The sequence below is a fragment of the Notamacropus eugenii genome, chromosome 7 (assembly GCF_028372415.1).
Source record: "Notamacropus eugenii isolate mMacEug1 chromosome 7, mMacEug1.pri_v2, whole genome shotgun sequence".
Lineage (NCBI taxonomy): Eukaryota > Metazoa > Chordata > Mammalia > Diprotodontia > Macropodidae > Notamacropus > Notamacropus eugenii.
In genome coordinates this window covers 94,264,690-94,286,036 of record NC_092878.1, presented here as the reverse complement: position 1 = coordinate 94,286,036, position 21,347 = coordinate 94,264,690, and the positions used below count along the sequence as shown (strand labels likewise).

The window sequence follows — 21,347 nt, the reverse complement described above, 5'->3', positions numbered from 1 at the left end:
TACTATTTGAACAAAGTAACCTAATAGAAATAAGCCTTTCGATAAGTTACCTTCCCCCAGTTGCTATTTCATCAATACTTTTAAAACATAAATAATAATTAAATCCTTGCTGTGATCTCCAACTTCTGCTTATGCAAAATGCTTAATACACTGTACTAGGAATGTTTTGCCAACAAAAACACTGTTCCTATTTTTTGAACTGAGATTATTATATCTTTCATTTTTTGAGTATAATAGTCTGCTCACTCTGATCTGGTCCTCAAATAGGTTGAATTTCCATTTGTCATAAAGCTGTTATCAAATTTTTTATTAAAATTGATGTAAATTATTAAATTGCTAATTGACAGAATCTTCCAAGAAATATCTGTAGGGTTTTGTTTATTTTATTTTATTTTACTGTTTGCTCAGAATCCTGAGGTAGGATCTGAAAAAAAAAAAGGAAAAATACATTAAGGCATGGCCTTCATGCTCATGAAGCCTGTAGAGTAGTAAGGATAGATAATTCACATACAAAATAATTCATTATAAAACGAATTCGGGTGGTTCAAGCAAAGCATTCTATGATATCTGAGAAGAGAAAAGGTATGAGAGGCATGATGACATAATGGAAAGTACTGGTAGTCAGGAAATCTGGATTTAAAATTCTGGCTCATACATATACTGGTTTTATGGTCACGGGAAAGTCGTGACTTTTCTGAACTTCAATCCCTTCACTTGGAAAGTGGGGATAATAATATTGAGGCAATATCTGACTTGGATAGAGTTGGGATTATGCTCTAACCAACTTGAAAGAACCACTTATTAAATTTTCAGTGAGAGTATTTACACCTCAGAAATCAGCAATTGCTACAAATCAAGGATTTATTGTTTTGTTAATTGTCTGGACTTAGGAAAGTATTAATAATGCAGATTAAATTTAAGTGTACATTCATTATTCCCCTCCCCCTCCCCCAGACAGCCTGGTTATTAAATACTTACCAGCACAATCTGTTCTGCTTTATAAACATTTCTTGAGCTCAGCAAATACATAGTAGAAGACTCAGGAAATGAAGTCAGCACTGGACTGTAGACAGGATGAATATAGGACAATAATTATAAAAATGATAATAATAAATGGAACAAGTTTTGTATCAAGTTTTTTATGGATTTCTTCTAATCTACTTTAATACAATCTAGTTTGTCCAGTCCTTTTGCTATGTGCATGTGTATGTTTATGTCTAGCTATCTACCTTGGGGACAGTGATTGTGTCTGACTGACTTTGTATTCCTGATAAATCATCAGCAAGATACCATTCTTTCAAAATACAATTACGTGATGATTGGAATGATGAAAAAGAATGCTATAGGTATAAACATTCTCATTTTATTCTGCTTTATTACTTACATGAAGTATCTGCATGCCCCTCAGGAAATCTAAGATTCTATATCTTCAATTGATTATTCTCATTTCCTTCCAGTTTATAATGATTAAAGTAAGAGTTTGAGCTGCAATATATTTCAGCATTTTCATTTGCTTTTAAAAGCAAAAGAAAATTGTTATAACCTAATTTATGACATATAACATTCATCTCAACAGTTAGGATTAGCTCGAATCTTAAGAAACTTCTTAGTGGTCACATTTTTTTTTAAAACAACAGAATGTTTTAACCAATATATGACTTATTGGGTTGATCTCTGCTTGCATGCATTTTCATGTTTAATAATAGTCAAGCCTAGCCACCAATGTGCAAAGGAATATGTTTTTATAACATTCTTTTTTTTAATATTTTAAACTTCCCATAATTTAGCATATATATATATATATGTATATATATATATATATATATATATATATATATATGGCATGTGACTATTAAAGTCTTCTTTTTCCTTTTGAGGTAAAAGTGAACTTAACTATACATAGATCTAAATGATATGCCTAAAAACATATATAATTCAAATCCACTTTGTCAGTAGGAACCAAAGTGAGATGTAACGTTAATTAATTTGCACTTTTAAGAACCTTAATTGCAAATTAAATGAAGAAGTTTCTTCATATTTCATCTTTTTCATTGTATCTAATAATCATCAAATTAGTATGACACAATCACTATATTTTCTGTTTGGGGTACATAAGATGAATTAAAAGTATACAGTGAGTGAAATCATGAAATGCATGTTAGAGGTTACTTTAGGATAATTTGCAGCAGCATCCTTTCCCCACTCCAAACAAACAAACAAAAAAAAGAAATTCAAATAATATAATCATTTGTGTCTTGCACATCATTGAAAAGAAGGTGATCACATATTTCAGACATCTTCCCTCTATCTACTGGATCCCAGGCCTTCTCTTTTGAGTTTTTGATAAGGCTGCCTAGTTCCTTATCAATAGGGGTAGAAAAAGTCCTCCATGAGTATAAGAGATTGATCACGAGAATAAGGGGCTTGGTCTAACCAGAACTGGAATTAACTAGTAATGAGATTAACCAGGTTACTTTTTGAGCTTTTTTTATAAGAATTCCTTTTACATGGAAATAAATGTCAGCACACAATTAAAAAGAACATTACACTCTCACATAATAGGGACTTTTGAAAGATTGATTCAGGGAGCTTTTGCATTCTTATCTAAGCTATTTCAGGAGGTGGATGGTTCACATAATTTTTTAATTAACAGGGCATATTGGTACAAGCTAGATAGTTTTGTCCATCTCATTTTTATTCTAAATCTATTGCCCCTTAACAGTCAAAACTACTGTAGTATAACTTTTATTATGTTCCATTTTTTCTAATCAGACTTCAACTTGGCAGCTATGCATCAATTCTTTGAAAGGTTCTCATTGAAATTAATACAGGTACCTATTTCAAAATCTTAAAAATACATTTCACATCACAGTCTTTTACAATAGCTAAACTGATTTTAATGTAGTAATTCCATTTTTTGTGTGCCTGCACAAGTATGTGTGTATGTGTGTATGTGTGTGTGTGTGTGTGTGTGTGTGTGTGTGTGTGTGTGTGTGTGTGTGTGTGTGTGTGTGTATTTTCTGACTGAGCTCAGCATCCTCAAATTGCAGAATTGATTAGATTTTCATTAGGTCTGCTAAGTAAGTCTTTACACATTACAATGAGCGGCTATCACTTAAGAAATGTCAATAACCTTAGAAGTCAAAACATGCTCATTCAGCCTCCATCCAAGCATGAAAAAAGCTATTCTGGATTTATTAGCTAATGTTGCTGGTAACATTCAAAAAACAATTAAGAGTTGGGAGATGTTTGATGTAGTGGACTCTGCAGGTCCAGAGACTTGAATTTGGGTTAAACCAACCACTAACCAGTTTTCTGGTCTGGGGCAAATTTATTTAAACTTCCCTAAACCTGGGTTTTCTTATTAATAAAATGAAATCCCTAGAGTCCATGATCCCTCAGTTTCCTTCTATATCCAAAATACTATGGCTGTTAGTTTAGACAAATCTAAGCTAAGATTAATAACTATCTTCTTGAGCCTGTACAATACCTGAGGTCTATAATAGAAACTGAGTTAGCATGAGTGAAAATCTATCACCCACACTGAGTGGTGGGCTGGTCATTAGCTTACTGTCTGGTGGCCTCTAAATGTCAAATGATATGGGCTGCAAATGCAGAATCAGAAACAGGTTTTGCAGGGGGCAAAAAAAAAAAAAAAAAAAGAAAATTTGGTCTCTATGTTTTGATCCAGGGGGAAATTTCCAGGGGAAAAAGTCCACTAATTGGCTGTCAAAGAGTCAAGTTTATATGCTGACAACTCCCTCTCAGTGAAGATAGACAACTGAGGAGGGGGGAAGGTAGAAAAAACACTGGGGGCCAAAGTAGGCCTTGTATAATTAACATTGCCTTAGAGCACCCAATGGAATGTCAATTAAAGATGGGCTTTCTCGGAAGATGAGGAAGCACACCTGTGATGTCCCTCAAGCAGCATTACTATTTTTCAATTGATAAGAAAATTCTTGACCTGTCACTCATTTCCACTGATAAGATCATGAGCTTTTTTGGAAACCCAACTTGGTGTCAGAAACTATATGGCCTACAGAGAAGACATCATTTTTCCCCTAAGGATATCAGTACTTACTAATTCATGAGACTTTTTTTTTTATTCTTTCTGGGTATTATTCATGGGTCTTCTTTTTACTAGCAAAAAATAAAGTCAATGTATTACAGGATAACATACGAACTAAATAAATGTTAATTCCAGGGGAAGCAGACTAAAAATGCCTAAGTAGTTCTTTCCTTTAGTGTCTGTTTTGATGTAATTTTACCACAGGGAATTCTTTTGCCTTTTTAATGTTGTTAGTGACATTTCTTGTCTTGTTAAGAATTGTTTTCTAGAACACTTACATAAAAAGAGGACATCACTAGCCCCAGATTCCTTAATATATTTAAAAGAACACCTTTAGATTTAGATAATGAAATATATACATGAGAGAATGTCTTATTTGATTTTTCTACCTAGTTTAAGGTGCTGACTATTGTACAATTCTACTGCCACAGAACTAGGTTAACTACTTGAAGTTGTGTAAATGTTACTGATTATTTGTGTTATTTTTTTATACAATTAACATAAATTTGATCTATGTTAGTAATTAAAAAAAAAACACAAAGGATCTTAGGCAGCATTAAAAATGCTGATTTGCAATTTGCTTCCAGGAATGCATAAGCTCATTCTTACAGACCTTAAGGGGGAACAAGTTATGGATATTTTAATAAATTCACAACTAAAATTCTGTAAAAGGAAACCATTAACAATGAATGCCAAGCTTTAAATGGGTTTAGATTGCTATCCTGGATTATAAGTGAAACATAAACTCTTTATTCTCAGGCAAAAAGAAAAAAATTAAAGATCTGACTAATGTCATTCATATATTTTATCTTAAATTGCAGGCCTTCGTTAGCACTGTCATTACAGAAAAGGAAGAAATATTTTAGTGTTCAGTGGGCTCATGGTAGGAATTTGATAAATGCTTGTTGATTCATTGACTGATTGATTGATTGGTTGGTCCATCAGGCCAAAGTTAAGCTATGTAAGTTCAGAGAATTTAGATCACCTGTGTTTTTGTTGAATGGACATGAAAGAGGAATACCTAAACCATGACCATAGTGTAGATTTGAATGTAATCCAGTCAGTGTGAGGTATGGTGGAAATGGGAGCAGAACTTAGAGTGGAGAAGAGGGACTATACATAACACCAACTAGAAATCTGACATGTTATTTGACTTAATTCCCATTATTTCTCATCACTCAATATAGAAACTGAGAAACTAGCCTATTTATTGTTTCCATGAACAATATCTTATTTCCTACCTCTGTGCCTTTGTTTAGGACTAGAATGTTCTTATGCCACAAGAGGTTTACCATGCATACCTTTTACCCAGCAATACCACTACTAGGTCTGTATCTCAAAGAGGTCAAAGAAAAAAATAACTAATTTGCACAAAAAATATTTATAGCAACTCTTTTTATGGTGGCAAAAAAATGGAAATTAAGGGGAATCCTATGAATTGGGGAATGCCAGAATAAATTGTGGTATTATTTGTCCTTCATTTTTGAAAAGGACCAATGACATCATGGGGTAATGTCTTGACCCATGGTGAACAGAATTTAAGTGAGATACAGTTGCACAAAGTCATCAACCTCATTTTGTCTTCTAGTCATTTAAGTCCAATGGTAAAACAAAAGTCAAGTGATACAATGGCCCAGGATACAGTGGATGATCTTGGCATCTTCAATGTCTAACTTAGCTCTAAGCACTCCACAGTACCTGCTTCAGATACATTCATGACCATTAGAACAAGTAATCTTCATCTGCCCATTCTGCCAGGGGAAGTCTTCACATGGTTGGGGCAGACAACCCCTCTCATCTCACCAACAGGTGAGGCTCATCAGTTACTGTCAACTTGGGCTAGCCCATCTGCCAAGACAGTTTTTCAAGATGTGTCCATTGCACATGCTACAGCTTCTTGGAGCCACACGTGAGAGTTGAGCACCATGCCTTCTCTTCTCTCCTCAAATCTCTCATATCTCCCCACTGCCAGTCTCTCAACTGAAGATTGAATCTGTTACTTTACTGAGTAAATTGAAGTCTTTAGTCCTTAACTGTCTCTCCTCCTCTCATCATCTTTTCAAAAGCTCTTGCCATCATTCTTCATTATCTCCCTTCCACCAGTCTTTGATAACAAAAAAAAAAAAAAAAAACCAAAAGCCTTTCTCCTTGCAAAAGCCAACCCCGCTACGAATCAAAGTTAAAAAACGTGAACTACTACCACTACCTTAGTAGTGGTATTGCTGGGACAAGGGTATGCACAATAAAGATCTTTTAGCATAAGAACATTCTAATCTTGAGCAAAGGCAAAGAAGTAGGAAACAGGATACTGCACATGGAAACAATAAACAGGCTAGTTTCTTAGGAACCTATACTGAGTGATGGGAAATAATGGGAATTAAGTCAAATAATAAGTCATTGGGCCTTTGATCCAATCTTCTCTCTTCTTTTGGAGATTGCCCTCTCCATCATCTCCTTTCCTTCTCTAATCTCCAATCTCTCTTTATCTACTGGTTCCTCCTGTGCCACTTTCAAATACATCTAAGTATACCTCATCTTTGGTGTTTTTCTTGACTTCTCATTCTTGCACAACCCACATAACAAAAAAGTTACAAATCATACCATTTCTACCTCCACAATTTCTCGCAACTAGTCCCACACAACTAATTTTTTTCCTTATAGAGGTCCTTATTATCTCTCTCCTAACCTTTTACAATAGCCTCTTAGTTGATCTCCTTGCCTCAAGTCTCTCCTCACACCCAACCAACACAAACCAAACAGTTATCAAAACAATTATCCTTAAAAGTAAATTTAATGTTTAAGATGAATATGTATATAAAGCCTATATCAGATTTCATGCCATTTTGGAGAGGGGCAAGGGAAGGGAGGAGGAGAAAATGTAGAACTCAAAATCCTACAGAAGTGAATTTTGAAAACTAAAAATAAATTTTCAAAAGTAAGACAAAAAAAGAGTAGATCTGGCCATTTTACTAGGTGGCATAGAGAATAGAGCACTAGATCTGGAGTCAAAAAGATTTGAATTCAAGACCAGTTATGTGGCTCTGGACAAGTAACATAATTTCTCTGGACCTCAGTTTCCTCCTTCATAAAATAGAGATAATAATAGTACTTCTCTCATATGGTTGTAGTGAGGATCAAATTAAATAAAATATAAAGCACTTGACAACCTTTATAAGAGCTATATAAAAGCTATTATCCCTGAACTGCAACAACTTATTACCAGCAATATCAAACCTAAATTCCTCTGTCCTCTGGTATTTAAAGCCCATTCCATATTTCATTATACATTAATCCCATTCCTGATTAGGGTCCAGCCAAACTGTTCTCTCTGTTCCTTACATAGCATTCCATTCTCTATCTCCACGTTTTTGTACTAGTCATCACTTCTGACTCTAAAAATTTCTTCAAAAGCAGTTCAAGCATCACCTTTTTCATTAATCTTAACCATTGTGTGGCGGAAATTAGGCATAGACCCATACCTGACACCGTACACAAGAATAAAGTCCAAATGGGTACATGATTTAGGTATAAAGATTGATACCATGAATAAACTGGAGAAGCAAGGAATAGTGTATTTATGAGATCTATGGAGAAGGGAAGAATTCTTTACTAAAGGAGAGAAAGAATGCATTATGAAATGCAAAATGGATAACTTTGATTACATTAAACTGAGAAGTTTTTGCACAACCAAACCCAATGCAACCAAAATCCGGAGGGATGTAGTAAATTGGGAAAGAATTTTTACAGCTAAGCTCGGGGATAAAGGCCTCATTTCTAGAATTTATAGAGAACTGATCCAAATGTATAATCATACAAGTCATTCCCCAATTGATAAATGGTCAAAGGATATGAACAGGCAATTTTCAGAGGAAGAAATTAAAGCTATCTATAATCATATGAAAAAATGCTCTAAATCACTATTGGTTAGAGAGATGCAAATCAAAACAACTCTGAGGTACCACATCACACCTATAAGATTGGCAAACATGACAGAACAAGAAAATGATAAATGCTGGAGAGGATGTGGGAAAGTTGGAACACTAATTCATTGTTGGTGGAGCTGCAAGCACATCCAACCATTCTGGAGAGCAATTTGGAACTATGCCCAAAGGGCTACAAAAATGTGCATACCCTTTGACCCAGCAATATCGCTACTAGGACTATATCCCCAAGAGATCATAAAAATGGGAAAGGGTCCCACATGTACAAAAATATTTATAGCAGCACTCTATGTAGTTGCCAAAAACTGGAAGTCAAGGGGATGTCCATCAATTGGGGAATGGCTGAATAAATTATGGTATATGAATGTAATGGAGTACTATTGTGCCATAAGAAATGATGAACAAGAAGACTTCAGAGAGGCCTGGAAGGACTTATATGACCTGATGCTGAGTGAAAGGAGCAGAACCAGGAGAACTTTATGCACAGCAACAACCACAGTGTGTGAGAGTTTTTTCTGGTAGACTTAGATTTTTGTAATAACACAAGAACTTCTTACCAAAAAAAAAAAAAAATCCCAATGGAGGATCTCAAGGCAAAATGCCTGCCACACTCAGAGAGAGAAATATGGAAGTCACTCACATATTGTAGCAGATCATGTTTGTGTATGTGTATGTGTTTGTGTATCATGTTCTGATTTGTTATACGATTTCTTTCATTTATCTTAGTCTGACTACATAGCATGACTATAGTGAAAATATACTCAATAGGAAAGTATATGTAGAATCTATACAGAATTGTATGCAGTCGTGGGGAGGGAGGGGGGTAGTGGGGAGTAGGTGGGGAGGGATAAAATCGCAATTGTATGGCAGTGATTGTTAAACATTACAAAATAAAAATAAAAAAAAATAAAAAAAAAAAAAGAAAACTAGATAAAGCATTAGAAAGCAAAAAAAAAAAAAAAATCTTAACCATTTATCCTCTCCAACTGTTAATACCCTCCCTAAAACTACCTTGTACTTAACTAGTTTTCATTTGTTTTTTATTTCTCGTATAATTTGTATGTATACATATTTTGTATACATTTATCTATATACATATTGTCTTTCTTGATAAAATGTATGTTCCTTGACAAAGCATCTAGATGGCATAGTGGATAAGAGAGCTGTGCCTGGAGTCAGGAAGACCTGAGTTCAAATCCAGCCTCAGACAATTAATAGCTCTGTGACCCTGCGCTAGTCCCTTAACCTTGTTTACCTCAGCTTTCTCATCTGCAAAATGAGGAGAAGGAAATGGCAAGCCATTTCCATGTCTTTGCCAGAAAGCAAAAGGGGTCATGAAGAGTCAGACAAGACTGAATTACAACAAAAATATTCTTTGTGGAGGAAGAATTGTTTCATTTTTTGTATTTGTATCCCTAGTATCTTTTACAGTGTCTATTATATCATAGCTATTTAATAAATTCTTGTTTATTGATTATTATGCGATCTTAATGTATGCATGAAAGATAGCTTATAAGAAGAGAGCCTTCCAAGGTACCTATCATTATATGGAACAGAAAAAATTACATTCAACAAACAAGAAAGTTAAGGAAGAGAGTGTCTATATTAGCAATTTTGACTATGTTACTAATAATAAGCATTTACATTTACATATAGTTTCAAAGTTTACAAACTGTTTTTCTTACAATAGCTTTGAGGGAGAAGTAGCATGACATTTATTTTCCCAAGTTACAAATAAGTAAGCTGGGACCAGGACGATGGGTAGATACCAAACATTCACAGGGAAGAAATTTCATAGCCAGGACAAGAGCCCAAATCTAGCTTTCCTTCCTTTCCGCCAGCCATTTTAGGTGACTTTCATAGTCTCCAAAATTCTGATAAGCCATACATCTACATCTCCCCACTAACTTTTTCTTTAATATTTAATTCAATAAACACATATTAAGCACCACCTATCATAAGCCAGGCAGTGTACTCGAGATACAAAAATCTTGTGGAGTAAAAGGAATGGGGGACAGTCTTTAGCTAAAAGGAGATTACATTCTATGAAGGACTTACAGCTTGTGCACAGATTAAAACAATTTTTAATACGTACAAAGTAATTTCAAGTAATTTTAATTAGTAGTGAGCACCAAGTCATAAAATCATATAACTTTAAAGCAGGAAAGAATCTCTCCAGTTTTGAAAACAATGAAATCACTCATTTTAATTTATTTCTGCTTATGTCTGAAGCTTTTATAAGAACACAGGGGAATGTTGGTCTCGTTGATAAGAATATCTTGTCCCCTCCCCATAGAATGCAAACTCCCTGGGGCCAGGGATTATTTCAGTTTGTATTTGTATCTCTGTTGTACAATGCCTGGCACATAGTAGGCACTTGACAAATTCTTGGTAATTATCATGAGTTTGTCCTAAGGTCCTAACAAATGTGAACACCTTTTAAGAGTCAATAATAGAAACTGAAAAATATCAACAAACACTTTACGAAAAAAATTAATTACCATTAGAAACATTTATAATAAGAAAAACATATATACTAGGACCTAATCCCTATGTAATTCAGTGAGTTGTTGCAATCCTAATTGTCAAAATAAATGTCAGTCTCCCAAAATGGTTGAAGAAATAATTGTGAGCTTATTTACACTTATAATAAATAGGGAACATGAAAATATTGCAGTTTTTCATCAAATGTCACATCAATGGGAATCTCTGAACCTCCAAGTCTGAATGCTTGGGTAAAGTATTTAAAGTAAGGTTACATTATATGCCAGAACAGTAACATGAAAGCATTATTGGATTCTTCTCCCATCTCACTGTGCTTTTGCTAAAATGCATTTTATAATAGGATCAATGTTAGATCGTAACTAAAAAATATTTCTGGAGGCCAGCTAGGTAGGTATTTTTAATGAGATCCACAGTTCTTCACCAGTCACTGCTCCAAATTCAATTCTCATTTATAGGGACTTAAAGCTAGTTGTTCAATATCTTATATTTTATGGCATATGTAAAGGGATTTGTTTGTTTCACTCTATTTTCCTATATTTAAATGTATTCATCCTTTTCTTTGGAATAGATCAACTGAATTGTTGATTTAATGGTCTCATCAGTTACTCAACAGTTGATGTAATCTCTTATGACTTTTAATGGTTAGGTCACTCAAATGGATTTTGTGATTTAGCTTGCAATCATAATTACCTGGAGTATGTATCTGCAGATAAATGATTAATTTGCTTAACTCAGAGTTTGTTACCTAATGTTAGATCATAATATCTTAGGTTCATAGATCTGGAAAGATCTGGAAAAGACTTCAGAAGTCTCTCATTTTGTAAACTGAGGTGGAGAAATACTCACAGGTTTTTGCTGTGTTCATCTTTTGTTTTCTAAGAGAATCATGACATCAGAGAAATGATGACATGACTTGCACTTAACTTTGTTTTGAGTGAGGGAGCGCTGTGAAAAGTCACCAGTCTTACTTTCTCTTCCTGAGCCATCTGGGTCCAGTGACCAGATATTCATCAAGATGATAGTCCAGGATGCAAAGGGAGACCTTAGTCTTTTAGGCTAAGGCCTTTCAGGTACTCACTTAAAGTAGGGCAATGACCATTCAGTGAATAGGTCTCTTTAAAAAGCAGTCAGGGAGATGGCCACTTAAATAGGAAAGAAAAAAATAGATAAATCATACTAGCAGAGGTAGAAAGTCACACAGTTAAAAAATGTCAGAGCTGTGATTTGAATTCAGGCCCCAGAGGCAATGCTCTCCCTAGATGACAGTAATAATCTAGCAAAGAAAGAAAACTAGACTAACAGTGAGGGGACATAGATTTGATTCCTTACTCTATCACTGACTGGCTGTGGCAGCTGGAAGAGTCACTTCTCTCTGGGTTTCACTTTTTTTTATCTATTAACATAAGAGATTTGATTCTATCACATCTATGTCTCATTCCAACCATAACAATAGATTATTTATAAATGTTTAACAACTGGATTCTCTAGGGAAAAACATCAAGTATATTCACATACTTTTAAGCTTAATCTGCATTATTGCCTCTTTGGCAATTAACAATAACACCAACAAAAATCAAGCCCTGTTTTCTAGCAATTGCCCATTTTTGATGTATAAATGCTTACACTGAAAATTTAACAATCACCTTTCCTAGGCTGGCACTCCAGTACACCCCAAATCCCTTTTCAAAGATATAACTCTCTGACAGAGCATATGGGCCACAGAGTTGCAAGGCAATAGTGGTCTAAATTTGGGTATAATCCCTATTTTCTTACAAGACATCCCACCTCCTTTGTCTTTATAAAGCCTTTCCAGATTCTCCTCAAACAACTGTGTATTCATTCCATTTATACTTAAATATGTAGATGTTATTTCTCCCATTAGAATGCAAAATCCTTTAGGTTAGGGACAGTTAAATTTGTTTTTCCATCTCCAGAATCTAGCATAGTGCATACCCCATTGCAAGCACTTAATAAATGATTGTTGATGGATTAAACATTGACTAAAAATGGTAGGACTACTGTCCAAGGTGGTTAATACAATGAAAATGGATGATAATAAGAGGATGGAATGACTCAATTGCTATTTTGCATCCATTTTCTCTGTATCAGGGATAATGTTGTCCAGGCTAGGAAGCATTAAAAAAAATACTGTTAGATGGGAGCTGAAACTCAAAATCAGTGAGATAAGAAACCCCCTTTATTAACCCTAGCACTTTCCATGTTTGCAGTGTGTTATAACTCACAGAATGCTATTTCATTCTGTTTCTATACTCTGATAGTTCCAAGTGAAAGATGATAAGATATGACTCAAGAAAATGATCCATGACAGTCATCTTCGTATATAAATGTTAACAGGATTTTAACACGAATAATTCTAAATATAGTTGTAATTTGGAGCATCTTCTCATCCATTCTATCACCTACCAGGCTCCTTGCTATTAACCTGTAGATGGTGTTTAGTGTTATACTTTAAGAAAAAAAACCACCTCATATTTGGTGGTGGCTGGTCCTCACAAAATCAATTGAAAAGATGATGATTATCTTTTTGGTTTGGTCAACAACAGAATTTCATCTCTAGTATTCCTTAATTGAATGCATGATCATATTGATTGTTTTATTCCAAATCTTCAATTTAGTTGGAGCAGATTTTGTGACAACTAACATCTCTGCAGTTTGTTTCTTCCTCACAGAAAGGAGATAACTAAATTTTCTCCACTTAATTATCATTCTGAAACATACTGAATTTGAATATGACACTTCAACAAACCTTTAAAAGAAGCAAAACATACAAGTTTGCTTTAGAAATTAAAGAGATTCATTGATGTAGATGTTCATAACCCTTCTGTAAATGTTATCATTTTAACTGAAGATGATTATTATGGTAAATGATGATAAAAATACTTATTTGGGACATAAATACATTTAGAAAATTGCTTGTCATCCACTAAGCAATAAGAATAAGAACATGATTGGAATTTTAAATTAATCATATTCCACTCTGCTGTATTTAGAGTGTCAAAACTGGAAGATAATTTAGTCCATCTCCCCCTCCTCACACACATTTTAAGATAAAATATTGAGACCAGAGAAAGATCTGACCTGCCAAAGGTCACATATTGACTCAGAAATGCTTCTCAAGAGAGGCTATAAGAGGTATAGTGGAAAGATCACTAACTTTGGAGCCAGAAGACCTGGGCTAAATTCTGCCTACTGAACACCTATATGTCTTTAGTCAATCAGGTCTCTCTGTTTCTGAATCTCTCTGTCTCTTCATCTCTCTGTCTGTCTCTGTCTTTCAGTCTCTCTCTGTGTCTTTGTCAAGATGTGTGTGTGTGTGTGTGTGTGTGTGTATGTATATGTGTGTTTCCACAGAATGGAGAGGTTAGACTAGATTATTTCTAACCTAGCCCTTCCAACTCAAGAGCTATGTTTTAGTACAGAGGTCTTTCCACCAGAAATAATTAGCACCTCTTTTTCATAGAAAACTGTGAAAGAATGATTCCCATCTTATTGTTTGAGATCTCCAAGTACCGCAAAGGAGGTGACTACAAGAATTCTTAAGTCAAGAGAGGGAAATGGTTTCAGGAATTATATCATGTTCCTTCTCAGATGCAATATCCTGGACATGTACTTCAGAAATGAGGGGTCAAACATAATCTAGAAAGCTGATGAAACTGAGTTGTAAAAGTTACAAGATAATTCATTAGAATCAGAGACTGTTAGTTATCTCTGTTCTGTAAATGAGTTGAAAACTAGAGTCTTCCCTAAAGACAACAAAAAGGAGTTTAGTGGAATGTTTCATAGAGATCAAGATATTTAAAACAGAAAAGGGTTGTTATATCTGTCCATGATCATTGGTGGCTAGTTAACATGAAGGAGATAAGATCCAGGGATGATAGCATCAAGATCAAAGGGACCAACCTATAAAAATAAGTTAAGAAATAATTTTACCTACAGTAAATACAACTCAGTGAATATTTTTGCTGTTCCTCTTCAGTCATTCAGTTGTGCCCAACTCTTCATGAGCCCATGGACCATCACATGCTAGGACCTCCTATCCTCCAGTGTCTCCTGAAGTCTAAGTTCCTGTTCATTGTTTCCATGACAATATCTATCCAAATCATCCTCTACCATCTGACTTCAATCTTTCCCAACATCAGGGTCTTTTACAATGACTCCCATCTTCTGATTATGTGGCCAAAGTATTTAAGCTTCATTTTCAATATTTGACCTTCTAGTGAATAGCCTGAATTAATTTCTTAAGGTGTTGATCTGATCTCCTTGCTATCCCAGGACTCTCAACCTGTCTCCTCCAGCACCACAATTCAAAATCAGCAATTCTGCAGTGTTGAGTTTTCCTTACAGTTCAACTTTCACAGCCATACAACTCTCCCAGAAAAACCATAGCTTTGACTATATGGACCTTTGTCAGCAAGGTGATTTCCCTGCTTCTTAGAATTCAGATATTCTCTCTCTTTAGGACGTACATAAACTAGAACTCTTGAATTAATGAAGTTTTCAACTTGGAATTAGCCATGTGCCAACTCTCGAAAGTATTGCTGACTGAGAAATCTCCCTTCTCTATGAGATTCTGAAATCATGCTGCCTAGAGAATTCAAAGGTTTGGAATTCAGGAAGCATTTTTCTAGAATTCCTCTTTCAGGCTGTACACATGTAAATATCTTCTATATCCAGATCTTTCTGCTGCAAGACATCTTTGCAAATAGGGGAGAGAAAGGAGTGAAATCTAGTCTCCCCTACTCCCCTCCCTCCTGTGTACACACACACACACACACACACACACACACACTGTACTACTGTGCCCTCAAGAGCTCAGAATTGTCTCCTTCTTCAAAGCTGAAAGTTAGAGTGGGATCATCTTGCTTTTTAAAGGCCAAGGTGTCATGGCTTATTCTCAATCATTCAATTACTAAAAGTGCTTCATATTTATCCATTTCTTTCATTCAAAGGCCAATACCACTAGCTTATAAAGCAAACCATTTCACCTTAAGTTATTAAAATGTTTAAGAAATTCAATATACTTTGCTATAAAATTATTTAAGGTGCCCCCTCCCTCCTTTCTAGCCCACATCCACCCCACTTGGGGAATATACTAATCTTCTTACATGATTATCCAGGAAAATTAGGCTAAATACAAAATAATCAAGGGCTTTAAGCCAAGGAAAATCAAGAGAAACAATGGAATAAATAGTAGATCAGTGAAATAAGACCTGGAGGCCAGGGGAAAAACTTGTCAAGGGGCTAGGGAGGGATATGTCTTTCTCAATTAGAGGTCTTCAACCTGAAGACAAACAGAAAGTAATTTTTAAAAGGGATTAAAAAGTATTCTAGTTGGGGCAGCTAGGTGGATAGAGCTCCAGCATTGGAGTCAAGAGGACGTGAGGTCAAATCCAGCCTCAGATAATTGACACTTACTACCTGTGTGACCCTAGATAAGTCATTTAACCCTGACTGCCTTTCTAAAAAAAAAAGAGAGAGAGAAAATTAGAAAAGTTGTGCCAACTTGAATCTATTGCAGTTTCAGAACCTATGAAACATGGTAAGGATTCTAATCTTATTTCAGGGACAACTGGAAGAGAGAAAGTTCGGAAAACTGCTATCTCTTATCATAGGAAGATTAGGCTGACATGAAACCAATTTGGAAAGCAGACAGTGGCAATAATACCAAGAGGGCTGAAAGGAAAGTTCTATGATTCACAGGTAGAAAACTATTTAGCCCAGGGAATACTGAAGTGATGCTGACTCCAGAGACAAGAATTTAAAACTTCACAAAAGAAGAAATATTTGTCCTAGCTCTCACAAACTCACAGACCTAGACCCTCAGAGGTCATTGAGTTCAACTCATAATGCAAGGCATGAATCCCCTCTGCACTGCTAACAAAGTGCCAACTAAGTGGCACAGTGAATTGAATATTAGGTCTTGAGTCAGGGAGAGCTGAATTCAAATCCTACTACTTCTTCCTTATCAATTCACTATCCCATTCTCCACCTAGGTTCTTTCAAAGTATTCACTGCTTCTCAAATCTTCTATGGTTCCTCCACCCCCACCACATCTCATATTTTACCAAAACAATTGAGATCATTCCCCATGAACCCTCCCTTCTCCCCTCTTCCTCATCTACTGTCACTCAGGTACCTCTCTTTCTTCATGCCTGTCTCCTGATGAAGTGACTTTACTGCTGACAAAAGCTAAGTCTCTACTCGTTAAAGTGATCCCATTCCATCCTACCTCTTCTAACAGATTTCCTCCTCTTTCATCTCTACTTTCACTTTTTTTCCTACTAATTCATTTGCTTTACTACATACTCATGTCTCCCTTGTCCTGAAAAAAAAGCCCTCACTTGATACTTCCATCCTTGCTATCATCCTATATCTCTTCTAGACTTTGTAGCTAAACTCCTGAGGTCATCTACAATAGGCATCACTGGTTTCTCTTCTCTCATTCTCTTCTTAAACCCTTAAACCCTTACAATCTGACTTCCAACCTTATCATTCCACTGTTCTCTCCAAAGTTAATAATGATCTCCCAGTTGCCAAATCCAATAGCCTTCTCTCAATTCTAATTCTTCTTGGCCTCTCCTCAGCCTTTAACACTGTTGACCATTCTCTCCTCCTTGAAGCTCTGTTCTCTCTAGGTTTTCCTGCTACCCATCTGACTATTCCTTCTCTATTTCTTTTGCTAGATCTTCCTCTAGATTAAACCTTCCACATCTTAAAATCAGTGTGTCCAAAATGGAATTCATTATCATTTCCTTATCCTTATCATCCTTATCCTTATTATCATCATCCTTATCCTCTCCTACTTTCCCTATTACCTGAGAGGGTAGCATCACCCTACCAGTACCTCAAGCTCAGAACCTAGAAGTCATCTCACTGTATCTCACCTTCCATATCCAAGCTGTTGGCAAGACCTGTCAATTTCACCTTTGCAACAACTGTTTGATATGCCCCTTTCCCTCCTATCATACTGCCACCATTCTAGCACAGGCCCTTATCATCTTACACCTTGAACACCACAATAGCCTGCTGGTGAGTCTGTATGCCTCAAGTCCCTCCTCACTTCAATCCATCCTCCTTCAGCAACTAAAATAATTTTCCTAAAATGCAAGTCTTATCACATCACCCTCCTACTCAATAAACTCCAATGACTTTCTGTTCCTTCAAAGGACAAACACATAGTGATCTCTTTGGTATTCAAAGCCCTTCATAACCTCACCCCACACACATATCTTTCCAGTCTTCTTACATCTTACCCCTTGACTCATACTCTTTGATCCAGTGACAGAAGCTTCCTGGCTGTTCCAAGAAGAAGACACTCCATCTCTCTCAGCTCGAGGAATTTTCTCTGTCTCTCCCCCACTCCAGGAATCTCTCCTCTACTCTGTCAACTGACCTTGGTTTCCTTTACGTCCCAATGAAAATTCCACTTTCTACAGGAAAACTTCTCTAATTCAATTCCAGGGTTATTTATTTTTAAATTATTTTTCTCTTAATTTTCTTTGAATTACTACTTCTTTTAGCTATTAATTCTTTTAATTATTTCTTTATCCTATATATAGTTTGCTTTGTGTATATTTGTTTGTATATTGTCTCCACCAGTAGATTGTAAGCTCCTTGAGATCAAAGACTGTCTTTTGCCTCTTTTAGTATGCCCAGTTCTTTGCACAGTGACTGGCATATAGTAGGAATTTAACAAATGTTTATTGAATTGAAAAATCCTTCCTCAGACACTAACTGTATGACCCTGAGCAAGTCACTTGACTTTGATCTGCTTCAGTTTCTTCAAATATAAAATGGGGATAATAACAATACCAGTCTCGCAGAGTTGTTGGGAGAATCAAATGAGATAATATTTGTAAAAAGTGCTTAGCACAATACCTGGCACATAGGAAATGCTGTATAAATATTTGTTCTCTTTCCCTTCCCCAAGTGGTAACCCATCCTCAGCTTGAAAACCTCCAGTGATAGAGAGTGCGCTATTTTACGAAGTAACCCATTGCACCTTTGGACAGTTCATTTTTACAATATTTCTCCCTTATGCTAAGCTTAACACTGTCCCTTTGTAACTTATAATATTGCTCCTTTTGTAGCTAAGCAAAACAATTATTATCCCACTCATATTAAAAGTTCTTCAAATACTGGAAGACAGTTTTCATGTTCCTAAGTTATCTCTTCACCCTCAGTTTCCTTAATCAGCCATCATATAACATGATGTCTAATCAACTCACCATTCTGTCAACCTATTTTAGTCAAATGGCTCAACTTAGCATCCCAAATGGAAGACAATATTCCAGAGCAGGGCAGAGGACAGTGGAATTTCCACTGTATTTATTCAGGACATAATACATTAATATAGCTGGAAATTATATTAATACTTTTTGGTTGTGGTATTACACTGATGACTGTCATTGAGTTTGTAGCCCATTGGAACCTTCAGATAAATCTGCTGACAAGAATTTCACCTCTTTAGTCTATACTTGTACAGTTGTTTAATTGTTCCCACGTAGGACTTTTTCATTTATTCCTACTGCATTTCATCAACCTATAATTCAGGCTGTTAAGATACTTTATTTAATCCTAGTTTGGTCAATCAAATAAATATTAGCTAAAGATTGACTACTAAATTCTGTGACATACAGGAGAGAATTTGGAAAACTTTCATCTCCTACCACAGGGAGATTTGGCTAAAATAGAACCACTTGGAAAAGAGGAATATAGCAATAATCCCAAGGGGGCTAGCAGGAAAGATCTATGGCTTACAAATTGAATATAGTTGGTCCTAGGAAGCCTACTCAAGGCCAAGAGGTATTATGGGGATTTAATATGAATGAGTGATCATAAAGGACATCACAGAATCTGACTACAAACAACTCTAGGGAGGTATTATAAACTGGTATTAACCAAGAGATATTTGATTTGAAATGGTTTCATTTAAGGCCAATACCTAGCCCTGGAATCCATAAATGCTGGACACTAATATAGGAATTTACTGAAAAGTCTTAGCTAAAAGTATCCATTTATTAGTTCTTAGCTAAAAGTATACATTTATTAGTTTTATTTTTCTTTATTATCATTGACTTTTTCCTCCAAGCAAAAGTACCCCCCACAAAAGGCAATGTGGCTTAATATATAGAAACTGGAACTCAGAGCCAGATAAATCTGGGTTCAAGTCATGCATTTGACACATTCTAGTTGTGTAATCAATAGTAAATCACTTAACTGTTCATTGCCCCAGACAAGTATTTGAGACTATAAACTATGGAATACTTATTGATCTGCATTGACAGGAATTTCCTCTCTGGAAGTTCCCTATGCCAATGGAATCATAGTTTGAATGAAAAAGAAATCAAGGTACCCTGTGGTATATCTTAGAACCCTAAATATTCTATGTCTCTTGCTCAAGGCAGGAGTTTTTGTTGTTCATTCAGTTTTCAATCATGTCTGACTATTAATGATCCTATATGGGATGTTTTTGTCAAAGATACTAGAGTAAATCCCCATTTTCTTCTGCAGCTCATTTTACAGACAAGGAAACTGAGGCAAGCAGTGTTAAGTGACTGGTCAGAGTCGCACAGTTAGTGTTCAATTAATTTCAAATAGAATCATTTGTTTAAAAGATCAAGGAATCCTAGTTTTAAAGCTGGATTGGCCTTTTGGTTGGTATCTACACTCACTCCCTTATTTTAAAAATGATGAAAAATGAGGTTCAGCAATTTGCCTAAGGTCACATAAGTTGTAAGAATAGAGGCAAGATTGAATCTGGACCCTCTGACTCCAGAGTCAAATAAGTCTGGCATTTCTTTTTATGAAAAAGATAATTTTTCTAACTGCAAAGCTATTTATCTGTGATTTACCATTATTGGAGCATATATTGTATTTGACACAACATTTACGGGATGGAAAATTAACAGGATGAGTGGAATCAAATCTTTCATGCTGAAAGAATACTAGCATTAGTTTCTTGGATGCAAGGGGGTAGGATATTGGGATGTGTCTGGCTGAAATCTGTATGCCTTAGGGAAAGATCAGATTTGCAAAATTGATCTATGTGTAAAAACAACAGCTGGGAAGAAGTTACTTAAATGCTACAGTGGGTCAGTTATCACATGTATATAGATGTTCACTTCAGTAATACAAATAGCAAATTGTCCATGTTTGCCCATGTATGACTCATGTCCATGTTATCCCATAGATGCACAAAAGAAGTGCCAAGAAAGCATTGGGAACCTTGTTCATTTTTCCTAATATCGGGAGAATACAAATAGAGTGCTCTTTTTTCTTTTCTTTTTAATTTTTTTTATGTTTATTTATTTTTGGTTTTGAATATTCATTTCCATAAGTTTTAATTTTTCTCTCCCTCCTTCCTTTCCCCCCTCCCCAAGATGACATGCAATACAATATAGGCTGTACATGCACATTCCTATTAAACGTCTTTTCACATTAGTCATGTTGTATAGAAGAATTAGAATGAATGAGAGGAACGAGAAAGAAAAAAAACCAAAACCAAAAAAAAAAAAAAAAGAAGAAAATAGTCTGCTTCGTTCTACATTCTGACTCCATAGTTCTTTCTCTGTATGTGGATGGCATTTTCAATCATGAATCTTTTGGGACTGAAAAGGTCCTTGTATTGCTGAGAAGAGCTAAGTCTGTCAAAGTCAGCAATTGCACAACGTGGCTGTTACTGCCCTGGTTCTGCTCACTTCACTTAGCATCATTTCATATAAGCCTTTCCAAGTTTTCCTGAAATTCACCTGCTCATCATTTCTTATGGAAAAATAATATTCCACTTGTTCAGTCATTCCCCAATTGAT

General features: G+C 35.5%; 1 long non-coding RNA gene across 1 annotated transcript in view; it reads right to left on the bottom strand.

Annotated features, from left to right (window-relative positions):
• Nucleotides 1–293: 293 nt before the first annotated feature.
• LOC140513573 (uncharacterized) overlaps nucleotides 294–21,347 on the bottom strand; it is a 30,034-nt gene continuing 8,980 nt past the window's right edge. Inside the window, exons 3-4 of the long non-coding RNA XR_011970237.1 lie at nucleotides 979–1,063; nucleotides 294–424 (exon numbers count right to left, since the gene is read on the bottom strand). This is a non-coding gene — a long non-coding RNA (uncharacterized lncRNA). The remainder of the gene's footprint in view (nucleotides 425–978; nucleotides 1,064–21,347) is intronic.